Source organism: Nyctereutes procyonoides, unplaced genomic scaffold, assembly GCF_905146905.1.
Source record: "Nyctereutes procyonoides isolate TBG_1078 unplaced genomic scaffold, NYPRO_anot_genome, whole genome shotgun sequence".
NCBI classification, from domain to species: Eukaryota; Metazoa; Chordata; class Mammalia; order Carnivora; family Canidae; genus Nyctereutes; species Nyctereutes procyonoides.
In genome coordinates, this window is record NW_026575125.1 from 84,046,662 (window position 1) to 84,061,309 (window position 14,648).

Here is a 14,648-nt window from a genome sequence, read left to right on the forward strand (position 1 = left end):
CTTTTGTGTTTATCCCTCACATAACTGTTGGGAGGCTCTCTTACCAGTAGCATTTTCATTATATTCTTCTCTTGCTCAAAAACCTGCAGAGAGAATGCCCATATCTTTAGGGTTACAAGTGGGAGCTGTAGAGACAGAAGTTCTGGGTCTGAGTCTCTACTTTTTGCTAGCTGTGTGGCTTTGGGAATACCATTTATTTCCTCTGAGGCACAGTTTCTTTATAAACAAAGTAGGGAAATATATTAAAACCGATAATATTGTTGTGAGGCATATATGAGACAATGTTTAAAGCTCTTCGCACAGCACCTGGCCTGAGGTAAGCCCTAGTATGTACCAGGTATTTAAGGACTATTGATTTAATTAATTGATAGATATCTAATACTTAGAAGGTAACATGCAGATCCTTCAGCCTCCCATTCAAGAACTGGCTACCCGGGACACCTGGGTGGCTCAGTGGTTGAGCATCTGCCTTTGGCTCAGGTCGTGATCCCGGGGTCTTGGGATCGAGTCCCTCATCAGGATCCTCGCAGGGAGCCTGCTTCTCCCTCTGCCTATGTCTCTGCCTCTCTCTGTGTCTCTCCTGAATGAATAAATAAATAAAATTTAAAAAAAATCTGGCTCCTGTATTTATCCTAAGCACCGACACTCTTAGTTTGTTATGGCCCAGTTAGGGTAGGTCCCTTTGTTTTGGCTAGACTGATTTCCTTTCTGTCCTTATACTCTACTCAGCTTCTCAGTCCTGGGCTTGCACTATTTTCGTTACCCCAGAGCGAGTGCCCTTCACTCTTGAGTGCCACGAGATTTCAGTTACTGTCATAATCTTGCACAAAACTCACCTTTTCCAGGAAATTGCTTAATTAACCCTATTTGACTTAGGTCTCACCATTATTCTGATTCATCTCAGCACTCACGTAATCAGTCTGCATAATCCTCTGCACCTGCAGGCACACAGTTTGGCCTCATTCTCCAGTCATTTTATGTGGATTTCGCCCCTTCCTCCAGCTAGTTTCAAAGCTCTTTGGTGACAGTGAGGAATGTACTTCCTGCTTTGTTTGCAACAACACCCTTTCCCCTACCACCCTTGGCCTCCAGTCTCAAGAACATGGTTGCAAATTTGGCCGAATAAATGAATCAAGTATTTAATGAAATCGCATTTTGCAGCTATGAAAAGCAAAACATCTAGTGGATACAATTTCATGCTTATGATCTAAAGCAGCCAACTGGGCCTTCTGACAATGAACAGATATTTGGGATTATTTTTATATTTTCTACAATGAGGATGAAAGAGGACACACCACTGTGTGACTGCAGGGACAGTGGTTAGCCTAGCATATTACATCACAAAAAGTTCTACTGGCACAGAATGAGTGTACAATTTAAAACAATGGTATAGCCGTGTGACCTTGAGCATGTCAATTAACCTCTCGGGTGCTTCATTTCCCCACCTGTAAAATATACAAGGGGTTGGATTATATCATCTCTGCCTGATCTCAGTTCTGTCATTTCAGGTTTTTTGATCACATGTTTCAGGCTGCATTGGTATTGTGGCAGTGTGTATATGATGTGAATACTTTCTAGGTGATATCTCAGCAGTCATCAACTGATGCCCTTTGAGAATACCCAAGTGTATCTTAAATATATGTAGCTTTTGTCTTGGGCAGATGACATTTGTGATCTATTGACTTAGAGACTGGATGGTTCCAGGGCTAGGAAAAACAAGATTAAGTATTTTCTAGCAGGCTAAGAATGATGAGGGAAAGAGAACTAGAAGAGGTTTTAGTTCAAGAATAGATTGAAGCTTAGGGAAAACAGGGTCAGCATTTTTTACCAACAAGCAGATGTAAGGATCTTTCCCCATTCTCTCTCTCCTCTTCATTCACTATACCCCAGAGAACCACCATCCCCAAAGAAAAATTTATCATGCACTAGAATTCGTGATTCAAAGTCATCATAAAAATTGCTATTTTTAAGGACAGAGATTTTTAAAAAGATTTTATTTATATATTCATGAGAGACACAGAGGCAGAGAAACAGGCAGACGGAGAAGCAGGCTCCCTGCGGGGAGCCTTTTGCAGGACTCAATCTAAGGACTCTGGGATCACCACCTGAGCTGAAGGCAGATGCTCAACCACTGAGCCACTCAGGCATCCTGAAATTTTTTTAAAAAGCATGTAAAAATTTTATTAACATACAAAAAGAAGAAAGATACGTGTTTATCCCAACTAATATGAATCACTTGCAAACCTGCCAGCGCCCTAGGTTAATGAGATTAAAGAACTGAAAGAGACATATGAGAAATTTATTCCCAACACCAACCCAGAATTAAAAGATAGGCAATATCGGGATCCCTGGGTGGCGCAGCGGTTTGGCGCCTGCCTTTGGCCCAGGGCGCGATCCTGGAGACCCGGGATCAAATCCCACGTCGGGCTCCCGGTGCATGGAGCCTGCTTCTCCCTCTGCCTGTGTCTCTGCCTCTCTCTCCCTCTCTCTGTGTGACTGTCATAAATAAATAAAAAAAAAAAAGATAGGCAATATCGATCTGTCCAGTTTCATAAACACATTTGTTTCTAATGACTGAGTGAGAATTACTTATTCGAAAACATTATCTTTCTACCATGCCTTTTTTTAGAAAGCAAGAGATCTATGTAATTACAAGATTATGCTTTTCATGAAAATAGATATCATTTCAATGAATAATGAATATATGGAGAAAATATAGAGTATAAGAGAAAATCTTCCATAATGAGAACCAGTTTTTGAGGAAATAGAGTTTTGTCAGGTAACAATAACCTAACATGGCCTTTCAGAGCTTGGCCCTTTATGTAGCACACTCAGCATATAGTTCTTCAAGCAAAGATATGAACTATCTGAAATGGATTACATTTATGTATCCTTCACACATAAAAAACTACAGAGACATGTTGTTGTACCCACATGACTTGACAAATGGAACCCAAAGGAAACCGAGAAGCAACCTGAGGAATTTGTCCAAGGGTGTTTTGTGGCATAAAAGGGGCTGCATAAGCCTTCTACTAAAAGACTGGGAGAAAATGAACAAGTCACTATGAGGTCAAGAGTATGTATAGTGAGAGTGAAGCTGGAAGGTAAAAGGCTGCTGGAAACTTGAGGGATAGAGGTCAGAGAATACGGTATTAGAGGTAAGGATTCCTGAGGTAGAGCAGTTCTGGTGATGGCAAGGTCTAGAGGGACTTTCGTGGCTGTGAGTGGGTGGAGTGAAATGAAGATGAATGTCACAAGTGTTGAAATTAAGACCTATAAATGAAGGACATTGAGTGAACTGATTGTCCATAGGGATCTTTACTGACTGGATGAATAATGAGTAGCTATTCTGTGGAATGTATTGTGGAGATATAGCCATAAATGAGGAAAGCACAGTTCCTGACCTCATAGAACTTCTATTCTAGTAGAGAAGATAGTTCATTTTTTAAAAGATTTTTAAAATTTATTCATGAGAGACACAGAGACAGAGGCAGAGACATAGGGAAGAGAGAGAGAGAAGTGGGCTCCCTGGCTCCGCGGGAGCCCAATGCGGCACACAATCCCAGGACCCCGGGATCAGGCCCTGAGCCAAAGACAGATGCTCAACCACTGAGCCACTGAGGTGCCCTGAGAAGATAGACAGTTTAAACAAATAATTACAATAAAGTATAATGAGTGATACTTTTCAGAAGTGGAAAAAATACATTTAGGCCAGGGGAGTCTGTCCTCTCTGGTTGCTAATGATAATGGAATTATCTTTAGGAAGCCTTCTATTCCTCTTTTTTCTACCATTTTTTTGAGAAAAAAAACTTCAGTTTAAAGGTGAAAATAAAATAGACTCAGAGAAATCAGTTGATTTGTCCAATGTCATACAGCTAGTGAGCGATAGAGCTAGGATTCAAAACCAGATCTGCCATTGCTGTAGTTCTGCATCGGCTATGTGAGGGGACTACAGCCTGTCCTTCTGTCTGATTACAACAGAAAAATATGGAAAAATACAAAAACTGCTATTTGATGACTCTAAAAAGTTAACAGAAGCAGTAACGTAATGGAAAGGAGTCAAAATGTGGAGGCATGACCTGCGTGGGGGTGAGTTTCTACTTCCCCGCCATGTATTGCTTTGTATGTAGAATGAGTGCCGGTCACATAGTGGTGTGGTGGTGTTGGAAACTAAAACTCTGATAGAAAGCTTATGAACTTTGTGGCCCAAAAAGCAAAGGATAAGAGTACCATGAGGCTGGCTAGTGTGGGAGGAATAACAGTTGGGGGGAAAGCTGGAGAAGGGGTCCCTTAACTCTGAATAAGTCTCAGCCAGACTCCTGAGCTATGCATGGATAGGGTGGACCCTAATGAGTGGGGCCAAGGCTTTGAGGATTGGAGTGAGATTAGAATCATCCATATAAGTCTCACATCAACCCTGAACAATACCTGCATGAGACAAGTCCAAATAAGCAGAGCAAATTCCTAAAGAAATAAAATAAGATTTAATATGTGACAACTTTATTGAGGTATACTTTATGTACATACAATTAACCTGTTTTAAGTTTATAATTCAATGATTTTTAAAGGAAATTAAGGACCATTTCCATCACCCCAGCAAGATTTCTTGTTTCTGTTTATAGTTCATCTCTGTTCTCAACTCCAGCCCCTGGAAACCACTAATCTGTTTTTTGTCTCTGTAGATTTGTATTTTCAAGACATTTCATATAAATGGAATCATATAATATGTGGTATTTTGCATCTGGCTTTTCTCACTTAGCATAAGGTTTTTGATGTCCATCAATATTATAGCATATATAAGTATTTTGTTCTTTTTTTAAGGATGAAAAATATTCATTGTATGGCTATTCCACATTCCTAAACTAAGATTTGACCTGCCACCCATGTAAGGCAAGACAGAATTTATAAACTAAACCTAACAGGATGATTACCTGATAAAACAAAAAATTCAGCCTTCTCCAAAAACTCCAGAAGTTTCAGAACCTTGAGTCTAAACAACCTAATAGTCAAAATATCTGAGAGACTATGTATACCAGACATATTAAGAGCCTGGAAAATATGACCAATCCTCAAAGGAAAAGACAATCAGCAGATGTGTACCTTGAGAAAACCCAGATGTTGGAATTATCAGACAAAGTATTTAAAACATCCATTTTACCTATGATCCATGAAGTTGAGGAAAAAACACTTGAAATGAATGGATAGATATTCTCAGCAGAGAAATAAAAAGTATATTAAAAAGAACCATATGGAAAATTTAGAACTAAAAACTACATTTGAAATGAAAAAATTACCATCTGGAGTCAAGAGTAAACTAGAGATGACAGAGGATTGATCCAGTAACTAGAAAATAGGTCAATAAAAGAAATACTGTATGATTTTATTTATTATTTTAAAGATTTTATTTATTTCAGAGAGAGAGAGAGAGAGCGCGCACGAGAGTGAGTGGGGAGAAGTGCAGAGGGAGAGGGACAAGCCAACTGTGCACAGAGCACAGAGCCTGATGCGAGCCCGAGGCAGGGCCTGATCCCAAGATCCCAAGATCACCAGCTGAGCCAAAACCAAGAGATGGATGCTTAACTGACTGAGCGACCCAGGTGCCCATGATTTCATTTATATGTCAAATCTAAAAAAGTCACATTCAGAACCAGAGAGTAGAATAGTGGTTACTAGGCCCTGAAGGATGGGGAAGATGGGGAAAGGTTGATCAGAGGGCACAAATTTTCCATCATAAGATGAATAAGTTCTGGGGATCAATTCTATACTATGGAGACCATAGTTAATAAGACTATATTGTATACTTGAAATTTGCTAAGAGAGTAGATCTTAAGTGTTTCTGCCACTAAAAAAAAAAAAGATAACCATGTGAACTGATGGATGTGTTAGTCTGACTATAGTTATCAATGTATGTAACATCATCATATTACGTGCCTTGAATATTTAAGCTTTTTGTTTGCCAGTTATACCTCAGTAACACTGGAAAGAAAATAGGTCAATAAATGTTATCCAATCTGAAGAATACCAAAACAGAGATTTGAAAATTGAACAAAATGAACAGGATTTCAGGGGCTTGGGACAATATCAAAAAGCCTGACATTGATATCATTAGAATTCCAAAAAGAGAGGAGAAATGGGTGCAGAAAAAATATATTTTAAGGAATATTAGATGAAAACTTCTTACATTTGGTGAAACACAAATGTACGATTCAAGAAGCTTAGTTAACCCAAACAGAATACATCAGAGAAAAACATGCCTGGCTATACCATAATCAAACTAATGAAAATCAAAGATAATTTTTCCTTTTATTTAAATTCAGTTTGCCAACATATAGTATAGCACCTAGTGCTCATCACATCAATGATAAATTTTTAAAAATCTTTAAAGCAGCCAAGAAAAACGTCATGCATTTGTATACATGGGAACAATGATTCGAACATTTCTGGATTTGTCATCAGAAACCATGGAGGCCAGAAGACAGTGGGACATCTTTAAAGTGCTGAAAACAAAGACATTCTCAGAAAAAAGAAAACTAAGAGACTCTGTCAACAGCAGACATATTCTACAAGAAATGCTAAACTGAGTTCTTCAGGATGAAGGAAATGTGCACGAGGGAAAATCTTCATTTCAAGAATGAAGGAAGAGCATCAAAGACGGTGAATAGATGGATAAATATAAAAGATCATTCTCCTCTTAAGTTCTTTAAAATATGTACTGCTATTGAAATCAAAGGTGTGACATTGGCTGGTGGAATTTCCAATGTAAATAGATGTCATACATATGAAAAATATAAAGCTGTAAAGGGACCAATATGGCTATGTGGTTTCTGTATTTGGATTAAAGTGGTAAAATACTAACTCTAAATAGATTGTGAAAGTTAAGTGTATATATTGTAATTGCTACTGAAATTACTAAAAATATAATTCAAAGAACAACTGCAAAAATAGCCAATATAGTAATTAAAATTGAATAGTCAAAAAATATCCAGCTAATCCAAAAGAAATCAGGAAAAGGGTTAGAGAAGGAAAAAAAGTGGGCAAGCAGTAACAAATAATGTCATAGCTAAATCAAATCATACCAACAATTACACCAAATATTAAAAATCCAAGCACACACCAATTAAAAGGCTAATACCGAAGTTAGATAATAAAAAAAAAAGACCTAATTACATACTGTCTGTAAGAAATACACTTTAAATATAAAGGCATATATAGGTTAAAAGTAAAATGAGGGTGCCATCTCGCTGTGAGACAGCAGCAGCTGGAGCCACATGGTCTTGTGCTGGGGACCCAGCCAAGACTTGGTGATGGAGCCTCGCAGCTGTTCTTCTGGCCCTGCACTTTCAATGGAGGTCCTGTATTGGTAATTGCTGGAGGAGATTTTTCAGTTGTTGCTTCTGACTCTTGATTGAGTGAAGGGTTTTAATTCACACTGGGGACAGCCCCAAGTGATACAAACTCACAGGCCAAACAGTCACTGGATACTGGATACGGTGTTTTTCATGGAGACTGTCTTACCCTGACAAAGATTATTGAAGCAAGACTAAAGATGTATAAGCATTCTAATAACCAGACCATGACTATGGGGGCAATTGCTGCAATGCTGTCTACAATCCTCTATTCAAGGCACTTTTTTTCCATACTATGTTTACATCACTGGGGGAATGGATGAAGAAGGGAAAGGAGGTATGGACAACTTTGACCCGGTTGGGTCCTACCGGAGAGATTCTTTCAAGGCTGGAGGCTCACCTAGTGCCATGCTACAGCCCCAGCTTGATCGCCAAGTTGGTTTTAAGAACATGCAGAATATGGATCACATCCTGCTGTCCTTGGACAGGGTCATGCATCTTGTGAAAGATGCCTTCATTTCTGTGGTGGAGAGGGACAGTTTCACTGGAGCTGCACTCAGATCTTCATTGTGACTCAGGAGGGCACCAGGGAGGAGACAGTTCCCTTGAGGAAGGATCAATTTGTGTGTTGTTGTCATTAATCACTTCAAAACTGGTTAATTTTGTATCTTGAACTATTGGACTCATTTCTTTTATTCAAAAGTAAAGCCTGAAGTAATAAAGAAAGTAAAGTGATGGAAAAAAAGATACAATGCAAATAATAATTGAGAGAATGCTGTGGTGGTTGTATTAATGTCAGAAAAAGTAAACTGCAAAGCAATAAATATTACCAGGAATAAAGAAGGAATTAGGTATGAAAGAATCAGTTCATCAAGAAGATGTAACAATCCTAGATACATATGCGCTAACAACAGATCTTGAAAATATACCTGATAGAAAGTAATACAAATGAAACGGGAAGTAGACAAATCCACAAATGTATATGATGACTTCAATACAGGTATTTCAGTAATTGATAGAAATGTTAGAAAGGAAAGGAATATGAATATAGAAAGCCTAAACAACACTGTCACCAACTTGAATTGATGTTCTTATCAAGTGCACATGGGACATATTCTGAATCATAAACAATCCTTAAAATTGTTAAAGAATTAAAGAATAGAAGACATACAGGTATGTTTGCTGACCATAATGATATTAAACTAGATAGTGATAACAAAGACATAAAATATCTGGAAACTCCTCAAATATTTGGAAAACTTTACATAATAACCAATGAATTAAAGGGAATGACCCAACAGAAATTAGAACATATTTTGACCTAAATTAATTTTTTAAAAGATTTTATTTATTTATTTATGAGAGACACACAGGGAGAGGCAGAGACACAGGCAGAGGGAGAAGAAAGCTCCTTATAGGAAGCCCGATGCAGGACTTAATCCCAGGACTCTGGGATCATGCCCTGACCCAAAGGCAGATGCTCAACCTCTGAGCCACTCAGGTGTCCCAACCTAAATTAAATTTAAATTGTAACATTTGTGCAATTCATCTAATGTAGTTGTTCAAGGGAAGTATGCAGCACTAAATGCATCTTTTAGAAAAGAAAAAGGTTTCCCAGTAGGGATCTAGGCATCCACCTTTCAGAAATTGGTAAAGCAAATTAAATTCAAAGAAAACAGAAAGAAGGAAATGGTAAAGATAAGAGGAGAAATCAATGAAAGTGAAAACAAAAACAATAGAGAAAATCAATGAAACTAAAAGCTGTATCTTTGAAAATTTCAGTAACTGATGAATCTGTAGCAACACTAACAAAAAATCGAGTGAAGACAGATTGCCAACATCAAGAATGAAAGAGAGGATATCGCTACAGAACATACAGGCATAAAAGGATATTAAGGGAATAGTAAAGACAATTATAAATTATAAATTTATAAATTATAAATCTAAAACTTTAATTGAACCAATTCTTAAAAGACACAAACTACTAATGTTCACTCAAGAGGAAATAAGTAACTAGATAGTCCTATATCTATTAAAGAATTTGAATTCATAGTTAAACTTGCAAAAAGAAGACTCTAGGTCCAGATGGCTCCACTGGAGGATCCTATCAATCATTTAAGAAAGGACTGGTGCTAAATCTATAAAATCTCTTACAGGAAAAACATGTCAATGTCACCCTGATATCGAATCAGAAAAAAAAATTTAAAAATTAGAAGTCCAGGGTCCATCACATAGTTGCAAAACCCTAAACAAAATATTAGCAAATAAAAATCAACAATATATGAAAATGATGATACATCAGATGCAAATAAAATTTATCTCAGGATTATAGGGATGATTTGTCACTGAAAATCAATAAATTTAATTCACCATAATAACAGATTAAAGAAGAAAAAATATACAATCATATCAAAAAAAGGTAGGAAGAAGAATTTGACAAAATTCAACATCAATTCATGATTTTAATAATTATCCACAAACAAGGAATCAGAGGGAAATTTACTCAACCTAATAAGGAAACTTTATTTACAAAACAAAACACCTAGAAACAAAACAAGGAAACAATTTCTCAAGTAGTCACATACTTAATGGCGTGAAACTGAATATTTTTTACTTAAGATGTGGAATCAGGGAATAGTGTCCACTTGAACATCTTATTTAACTTTATACTTGATGTTCTTTTGAGTGAAAGGAGGCAAGAAAAAGAAATAAAATATATACAAATTGGAAGGGAAGAATGAAAATCTGCTTTTATCCATGGATGCCATGATTTTCTAAATAGAAAATACACCAAGGAATCTACAAACAAGGTCAATATACAAAAGTCAGTTATATTTCCAAATGCTGACAGTGAACAATGGGAAGACAAAATTTAAGAGTCAATGCCATTTCTAATAGTACACACAGAATAAAATATACATAAATTTAACAAAATATGCTTATCTATTTGCTGAAAATTCCTGAACATGGATGAAAAGACTCAATATTGTTACATTTCAGTTCTCTCCAAACTGATCTATAGATTCAGTCCAATCACAGTAAAATCATAGCAGGATATTTGTAGATATAGAAAAGCTGTCTCAAAAGTACTCTGTAGAAATGCAGAGGACCTTAAATAGAAAAAACAACTTTGAAAAAGCAGGAAAAGTTGGAGGACTCATGAGAGCTGATTTCAAGACTTATTCTAAAGCTGCAGTAATTCAGACATGATGGTATTGGTGAAAGGATAAACACACAGATTATTGGGACAGAATCTAAAGTACAGAAATAGACCTACAAAGATATGGAAGGCTGATTTTTTGGTTATGTCTACTTTATTTCTTTGTTATTTCATACGGTTTTTTATTTCATACGTTTTAAATAATATTTTCATTGTGGTAAAAATGCATAATGTAAAATTTACCATCTTAACCATGTCTAAGTATATAGTTCAGTAGAGTTAGGTATATTCATATTGTTGTGCCGCTAATCACCATTACTTTTTCACCTTGCCGAACTAAAACTCTACACCCATTAAATAACTGCTGATTTTCTTCTCATTCCAGCCCCTGGAAACCACTTTTTACTTCCTGTTTATATGAATCTGGCTACTCTAGAGATCTCATATAAGTGAAATCCTACAGTATATGTCTTTTTGTGACTGCCTGCCTTATTCTGTGTAGCATAATGTCCTCACGATTCATCCATGTTGTTGCATGTGTCAGGATTTCCTTCCTTTTGGCAAATTGAATTTTGACCAAGTTCCAAAGGCAATTAAATGGAAAAAATAGTCTTTTCAAAAGCTGTGGCTGAAAATTTGAACAGGCTGCAAAAAGAAAAAAAATGAGTATACCTGGTCCTCACATCTTGGTTACTAATATCATTCTCCAATGAAAGGAACCCCAGGCCCTTGGAAAAAATATCTAACTGTAGGGCCAGGGAAGAAATACACAATATAAGTTTGGAATATTTTGTACTGCCACAAAGCAAGGAAACGAGTAAGCAACATCGAGAAAAACCTGTTGATGATTGGGATATGTCAAAGAGACACAGGACCTAACTGAAAGAGTTCCCAGTGGCCAAAGCTGGAAAATTTAAACAAGATAAAGGCAATAGTGTCCAATTATAGCTCAAAGAATAAACATCCATGAGTCCATGCTGTCATAAATGATCACCAATAAAGAGCAATGACCTCTACTGAGTTTTGAAATTTTTGAGTACCGAAGCTCAAAACAACACTAGTGTATTCAAAATAATTGTGATGAGTTAAATAAATAAGCCAGACAGCAAAGAGTACATACTTTATGATTCCATTTACATAAAATTCTAAAAAATGCAACCCAATCTATAATGACAGAAAGTAGGTCAGTAGTTGACTGGGAATGGAGGTGAAAAGGATGGAACGCTGCACAAATTATCTTTTTAGGGGGTGCTTGGATGGCTCAGTCAGTGCTTTTGACTCAGGTCATGATCTCAGGGTCCTGGGATTGAGCCCTGTAGAACCATGTCAGTCTCCCTGCTCATCGGAGTGTGGTGGGGTCTGCTTCCCCCTCTTTCTCTGCTGGGGGCCCCTCCGCTCATATGCTCTCTCCCTCTCTCTCAGTCTCTCAAATAAATAAAAATTTTTTAATAAAAAATTATCTTTTTAGGATGATTGAAATGTTTTATCTTAATTGTGCTGTGCTTTCATAGCTGTATTCATATGTCAAAACTAATCAAATTTTACACTTCCACTATGTGCATTTTATTTTATTTCTGTTAGGTCTCAATAAAGTTTTAAAAATCATCTGCTTAACCCTCAGTCTAGAGCTCTTTTCATTACAGCACAGTTGCTTTGGGGATGGAACCTCTGAGGATGATGGACAGAGAGAAAGAATCAGTATTTATGAAGTGATCTATTAGATTAGAGTCTCCCAGATCTTGAAACATAGTATTAGGTCAGACTTCAAATAATAGATCAGACTACATGAAATTGCTCTTTTTATAGGCTGGAAGTGGTTGAATATCAGAATTTCATATGGTTCAATCTATAGTAATTTGTATTTTTCCAGGGAGGGGTGTACATGGAAAGTGCATTGCATTTAGACTTAGATGCAAATTCTTAGAGTGGTAAAATGTGACATCTGTGAGTTGATTCAAGGAAGGATATTGGCTTCTCACTTTCAGTCAAGTCATGAAGGCTCAATAGAGTATATGAATTTTTTTTCTTAAAATGGAAATAGCTTCAGACAATGTAGCAAATTTAAAGAAATGAAAATCACCCAAAGAAAATCACCATTAATTCGGTGTGAACTTTTTAGGATTTTTTTCTGTACACATGTAAACTCACATAGATTATAGATTATTTTTTAAAGTGGTATTGTGCTATATAGATACTGATTTGATATAAATGTAACACATGATTTTTATTTTGTTTTTTTATCTTAGACAATCTTTCAAGGAAATGTATAAAAGAACATTATTTTCATTTTTAGCTTTCATATTGTTTTGTCATCATATGGAGGAATTCTAATTATTGCTTTTTTTAAAAATTCTGTGTTGTTAACATTTTGGCAGTTTATAGTTGCTCTACTCTAAAGAAGAGTCTAATGAATATTCTCATAACTACATCCTTGTACACGTACATGAATATTTCTACAGGATAAATTGCTAGGGGATGGTCAATGGGTAAAACATTCTTGAGGCTTTGGACGTATAGTTGGCAATTTGGTAAATCCTTCTTGCAACACTCTTTCCTTGGCTTTGGGGATGCCATTATTCTCTTAGTTTTCCTTTTAACTCGTTGGCTTTTCTTTTTAATCATTGATTAATCCACTAACTCTCCTGTCTCCTTTTCTGGATCCTCCTCCTCTTGCTAATATTCAAATGATCAGCCCTTGGAACTCTTCTTTTTTTAAAAAAATATTTATTTATTTGAGAGAGAGAGAGAGAGAGACAGAGAGAGAGAGAGAAAGAAAGAAACAAACAGGAAGAGAGGCAGACCGAGGGAGAGGGAGAAGCAGGCTCCCCGCAGGGCAGGATGCCCATCACAGGGCTCCATCCTGGACCCTGGGATCACAACCTGAGCTGAAGGCAGACACTTAAGGGACTGAGCCACCCACACACCGTGGAACTCTTCTTTATCTACGACGGCTTTCTACATAATTTCAGCTGGTCCCATGACTTCCAAATTTGTATCTCCAACTCTGACCTTTCCCTGAATTCCAGACTATCCACTTGGATAGCTAATAGGCATTTGGAACTTAAATATTGTCTCAAATCAATGTTTTCATTCCTACTCCACCTCTTAGTCTGCTCTTAATTTATTATCTTCCCCACCCTCAGTGACTTAAGCCAAACAATGAAGAATACCCTTGAATCTTTAAGTCTTCTCTTTCTCCCTTCATCCAAATCTAATTCATCAGCAAATTCCTTCAGATTTACCTTCAAAATATAGTCCAGGGAGTAGGGGCAAGATGGCGGAAGAGTAGGGTCTCCAAATCACCTGTCCCCAACAAATTACCTAGAAAACCTTCAAATCATCCTGAAAATCTACGAATTCGGCCTGAGATTTAAAGAGAGAACAGCTGGAACGCTACAGTGAGAAGAGTTCGCGCTTCTATCAAGGTAGGAAGACGGGGAAAAAGAAATAAAGAAGCAAAAGGCCTCCAAGGGGGAGGGGCCCCACGAGGAGCCGGGCTGAGGCCGGGGCGAGTGTCCCCAGGACAGGAGAGCCCCGTCCCGTCCCGGAGAAGCAGGAGCTGCACCAACCTTCCCGGGCGGAAAGGGGCTCGCAGGGAGTTAGAGCAGGACCCAGGAGGGCGGGGATGCCGTCGGGCTCCCTGGGACACTAACAGACACCTGCGCCCCGGGAGAGTGCGCCGAGCTCCCTAAGGGCTGCAGCGCGCACGGCGGGGCCCGGGAGCAGATCAGAGGGGCTCGGGCGCGGCTACGCGCTGAGGGGGCTGCGCGGCCCGGAGCAGCTCGGAGGGGCTCGGCAGCGGCTCTGCGCAGAGAGGGGGCTGCGCGGCCGGGAGCCGAATCCAACAGCGCAGGCCAGGAGCACAGGGCGCCGGGGACACTGCCCAGGATCCGGCCTCCCCCCAGGACAAGCAGAGGCCGGGAGGGCCCAGGACAGCGAGGACGCTCCTGCCCCGAGCTGAGCAGATCAGCGGCCCCGCCCCGGAGCCTCCAGGCCCCTGCAGATGGAGAGCTCTGGAGTTCCTGCGGGAGCTGAATCCAGGGCTCCAGAGCTGGCCCGCGCCACTGTGTTTGTTCCTCCTGGGGCCTCACGGGGTAAACAACCCCCACTGAGCCCTGCACCAGGCAGGGTGCAGAGCAGCT

The 14,648-nt window shown here is 38.6% G+C and overlaps 1 pseudogene; it reads left to right on the plus strand.

Annotated features, from left to right (window-relative positions):
* Positions 1-4,074: 4,074 nt before the first annotated feature.
* On the plus strand, positions 4,075-7,987 carry LOC129518028 (proteasome subunit beta type-1-like; annotated as a pseudogene).
* The last annotated feature ends 6,661 nt before the right edge of the window (positions 7,988-14,648 follow it).